Here is a 5573-nt window from a genome sequence, read left to right as displayed (position 1 = left end):
ACATACTCACTATGTCTGGGTTGCATAACCGCTTGACTCAGCTGGGAGTTAATCTCCTGGATGATGCGGTCATTGAAAGAATCCTTCAGTCGCTTCCACCGAGCTACAAGAGCTTTGTGATGAACTTCAATATGCAGGGGATGGAAAAGACCATTCCTGAAGTATTTGCAATGCTGATATCAGCAGAGGTAGAAGTCAAAAAGGAACATCAAGAGTTGATGGTGAATAAAACCACTAAGTTCAAGAAGGGCAAGGGTAAGAAAGCCTTTAAGAAGGACGGCAAGGGAGTTGCCGCGCCCGGCAAGCAAGCTGCCGGGAAGAAGCCAAAGAATGGACCCAAGCCCGAGACTGAGTGCTTTTATTGCAAGGAAAGTGGTCACTGGAAGCGGAACTGCCCCAAATACTTAGCGGACAAGAAGGCCGGCAAAACGAAAGGTATATGTGATATAAATGTAATTGATGTGTACCTTACCAGTACTCGTAGTAGCTCCTGAGTATTTGATACCGGTGCAGTTGCTCACATTTGTAACTCAAAGCAGGAGCTGCGGAATAAGCGGAGACTGGCGAAGGATGAGGTGACGATGCGCGTCGGGAATGGTTCCAAGGTCGATGTGATCGCCGTCGGCACGCTACCTCTACATTTACCTACGGGATTAGTTTTGAACCTCAATAATTGTTATTTAGTGCCAAGTTTGAGCATGAACATTGTATCAGGATCTCGTTTAATTCGAGATGGCTACTCATTTAAATCCGAGAATAATGGTTGTTCTATTTATATGAGAGATATGTTTTGTGATCATGCTCTGATGGTGAATGGTTTATTCTTAATGAATCTCGAGCGTAATGCTACACATATTCATAGTGTGAATACCAAAAGATGTAAGATTGATAATGATAGTCCCACATACTTGTGGCACTGCCGCCTTGGTCACATAGGTGTCAAACGCATGAAGAAGCTCCATGCTGATGGACTTTTAGAGTCTCTTGATTACAAATCATTTGACACGTGCGAACCATGCCTCATGGGTAAAATGACCAAGACTCCGTTCTCAGGAACAATGGAGCGAGCAACCAACTTACTGGAAATCATACATACTGATGTGTGCGGTCCAATGAGTGTTGAGGCTCGCGGTGGCTATCGTTATGTTCTCACCATCACTGATGACTTGAGTAGATATGGGTATGTCTACTTAATGAAACACAAGTCTGAGACCTTTGAAAAGTTCAAAGAATTTCAGAGTGAGGTTGAGAATCAACGTGACAGGAAAATCAAGTTCCTGCGATCAGATCGTGGAGGAGAATACTTGAGTCATGAGTTTGGCACACACTTAAGAAAATGTGGAATAGTTTCACAGCTCACGCCGCCTGGAACACCTCAGCGTAATGGTGTGTCCGAACGTCGTAATCGCACTCTATTAGATATGGTGCGATCTATGATGTCTCTTGCCGATTTACCGCTATCTTTTTGGGGCTATGCTTTAGAGACTGCCGCATTCACTTTAAATAGGGCTCCGTCAAAATCCGTTGAGACGACACCGTTTGAATTATGGTTTGGGAAGAAACCTAAGCTGTCGTTTCTAAAAGTTTGGGGATGCGATGCTTATGTCAAGAAACTTCAACCTGAAAAGCTCGAACCCAAGTCAGAAAAATGTGTCTTCATAGGATACCCTAAAGAAACTATTGGGTATACCTTCTACCTCAGATCCGAAGGCAAGATCTTTGTTGCCAAGAATGGATCCTTTCTAGAGAAAGAGTTTCTCTCGAAAGAAGTAAGTGGGAGGAAAATAGAACTTGATGAAGTATTACCTCTTGAACCGGAAAATGGCGCAACTCAAGAAAATGTTCCTGAGGTGCCTGCACCGACAAGAGAGGAAGTTAATGATGATGATTAAGATACTTCTGATCAAGCTCCTACTGAAATTCGAAGGTCCACAAGGACACGTTCCGCACCAGAGTGGTACGGCAACCCTGTCTTGGAAATCATGTTGTTAGACAACGGTGAACCTTCGAACTATGAAGAAGCGATGGCGGGCCCGGATTCCGACAAATGGCTAGAAGACATGAAATCCGAGATAGGATCCATGTATGAAAACGAAGTATGGACTTTGACTGACTTGCCCGTTGAGCGGCGAGCCATAGAAAATAAATGGATCTTTAAGAAGAAGACAGACGCGGATGGTAATGTGACCATCTATAAAGCTCGGCTTGTCGCTAAGGGTTATCGACAAGTTCAAGGGGTTGACTATGATGAGACTTTCTCACCGGTAGCGAAGCTAAAGTCCATCCGAATCATGTTAGCAATTGCCGCATTCTATGATTATGAAATATGGCAAATGGACGTCAAAAAGGCATTCCTTAATGGTTTCCTTAAGGAAGAATTGTATATGATGCAGCCAGAAGGTTTTGTCGATCCTAAGAATGCTGACAAGGTGTGCAAGCTCCAACGCTCAATTTATGGGCTGGTGCAAGCATCTCGGAGTTGGAACATTCGCTTTGATGAGATGATCAAAGCGTTTGGATTTACGCAGACTTATGGAGAAGCCTGCGTTTACAAGAAAGTGAGTGGGAGCTCTGTAGCATTTCTCATATTATATGTAGATGACATACTTTTGATGGGAAATGATATAGAACTCTTGGACAGCATTAAGGCCTACTTGAATAAGAGTTTTTCAATGAAGGACCTTGGAGAAGCTGCTTATATATTAGGCATCAAGATCTACAGAGATAGATCAAGACGCCTCATAGGTCTTTCACAAAGCACATACCTTGATAAGATATTGAAGAAGTTCAATATGGATCAGTCTAAGAAGGGGTTCTTGCCTGTGTTGCAAGGTGTGAAATTGAGCTCAGCTCAATGTCCGACCATGGCAGAAGATATAGAAGAGATGAGTGTCATCCCCTATGCCTCAGCCATAGGTTCTATTATGTATGCCATGTTGTGTACCAGACCTGATGTAAACCTTGCCGTAAGTTTGGTAGGTAGGTACCAAAGTAATCCCGGCAAGGAACACTGGACAGCGGTCAAGAATATCCTGAAGTACCTGAAAAGGACTAAGGAAATGTTTCTCGTTTATGGAGGTGACGAAGAGCTCGTCGTAAAGGGTTACGTCGACGCTAGCTTCGACACAGATCTGGATGACTCAAAGTCACAAACCGGATACGTGTATATTTTGAATGGTGGGGCAGTAAGCTGGTGCAATTGCAAGCAGAGCGTCGTGGCGGGATCTACATGTGAAGTGGAGTACATGGCAGCCTCGGAGGTAGCGCATGAAGCAATTTGGGTGAAGGAGTTCATCACCGACCTAGGAGTCATACCCAATGCGTCGGGGCCGATCAAGCTCTTCTGTGAGAACATTGGAGCTATTGCTCTTGCTAAGGAGCCCAGGTTTCACAAGAAGACAAGGCACATCAAGCGTCGCTTCAACTCCATTCGTGAAAATGTTCAAGATGGAGACATAGATATTTGTAAAGTACATACGGACCTGAATGTAGCAGATTCGTTGACTAAACCTCTCCCTAGAGCAAAACATGATCAACACCAGAATTCCATGGGTGTTCGATTCATCACAATGTAAATAGATTATTGACTCTAGTGCAAGTGGGAGACTGTTGGAAATATGCCCTAGAGGCAATAATAAAAGCATTATTATTATATTTCCTTGTTCATGATAATTGTCTTTATTCATGTTATAATTGTATTATCCGGAAATCATAATACATGTGTGAATAATAGACACCAACATGTCCCTAGTAAGCCTCTAGTTGACTAGCTCGTTGATCAACAGATAGTCATGGGTTCCTGACTATGGACATTGGATGTCATTGATAACGAGATCACATCATTAGGAGAATGATGTGATGGACAAGACCTAATCCTAAACATAGCACAAGATCGTACAGTTCGTTTGCTAGAGTTTTCCAATGTCAAGTATCCTTTCCTTAGACCATGAGATCGTGTAACTCCCGGATACCGTAGGAGTGCTTTGGGTATACCAAACGTCACAACATAACTGGGTGACTATAAAGGTATACTACGGGTATCTCCGAAAGTGTCTGTTGGGTTGACATGGATCAAGACTGGGATTTGTCACTCCGTATGATGGAGAGGTATCACTGGGCCCACTCGGTAATGCATCATCATAATGAGCTCAAAGTGACCAAGTGTCTGGTCATGGGATCATGCATTACGGTATGAGTAAAGTGACTTGCCGGTAACGAGATTGAACGAGGTATTGGGATACCAACGATCGAATCTCGGGCAAGTAACATACCGATTGACAAAGGGAATTGTATACGGGGTTGCTTGAATCCTCGACATCATGGTTCATCCGATGAGATCATCGTGGAGCATGTGGGAGCCAACATGGGTATCCAGATCCCGCTGTTGGTTATTGACCGGAGAGCGATCTCGGTCATGTCTACATGTCTCCTGAACCCGTAGGGTCTACACACTTAAGTTTCGGTGATGCTAGGGTTGTAGGGATATGTATATGCAGTAACCCGAATGTTTTTCGGAGTCCCGGATGAGATCTCGGACGTCACGAGGAGTTCCGAAATGGTCCGGAGGTAAAGATTTATATATGGGAAGTCCTGTTTCGGCCATCTGGACAAGTTTCGGGGTCATCGGTATTGTACCGGGACCACCGGAAGGGTCCCGGGGGTCCACCGGGTGGGGCCACCTGTCCCGGGGGGCCACATGGGATGTAGGGGGTGCGCCTTGGCCTACATGGGCCAAGGGCACCAGCCCCATGAGGGGAAGGCACCTCCTAGGTGCCTTGCGGATGAGGGATTCCTCCCCTTGGCCGCACCACCCTAGGAGATTAGATCTCCTAGGGCCGACGCCCCCCCCCCCCTTGGCCCTCCTATATATAGTGGGGAGATGGAGGACTTCTTACCTTGATCTTTGGTGCCTTCCTCTCCCTCTCCAACACCTCCTCCTCCTCCATAGTGCTTGGCGAAGCCCTGCCGGAGTACTGCAGCACCATCACCACCACGCCGTCGTGCTGCTGCTGGAGCCATCTTCCTCAACCTCTCCTTCCTCCTTGCTGGATCAAGAAGAAGGAGACGTCACGCTGACCGTACGTGTGTTGAACGCGGAGGTGCCGTCCGTTCGGCGCTAGGATCTCCGGTGATTTGGATCACGTCGAGTACGCCTTCCTCATCCCCGTTCTTTGAACGCTTCCGTGCGTGATCTACAAAGGTATGTAGATGCAATCCGATCACTCGTTGCTAGATGAACTCCTAGATGGATCTTGGTGAAACCGTAGGAAAATTTTTGTTTTCTGCAACGTTCCCCAACAAAGGGGGGGGGGGTTTAGTACCGGTTGGAGCCACCACCCGGTACTAAAGGCCTGCGCTTCCTGCTGCTTGGTCTGGCCAAAACAGGCCTTTAGTACCCGTTGGTGGCTCCAACCGGTACTAAAGGTGCCTTCTATATATACATCACTTTGAAAAAATTCATTCTCCCTCTGTTTCTTCCTCTGTTTCCCCATTGAAGCTCCACCCGCCCCGATTGATCGATGCCATCGCCGCCCCCGTCCCTGTCGCCGCCCCCGTCCCGCGCCGCCCCTGTC

The sequence above is a fragment of the Triticum dicoccoides genome, chromosome 1A, assembly GCF_002162155.2.
Source record: "Triticum dicoccoides isolate Atlit2015 ecotype Zavitan chromosome 1A, WEW_v2.0, whole genome shotgun sequence".
In the NCBI taxonomy this organism is placed as follows: Eukaryota; Viridiplantae; Streptophyta; class Magnoliopsida; order Poales; family Poaceae; genus Triticum; species Triticum dicoccoides.
This window is presented reverse-complemented; position numbering follows the sequence as displayed.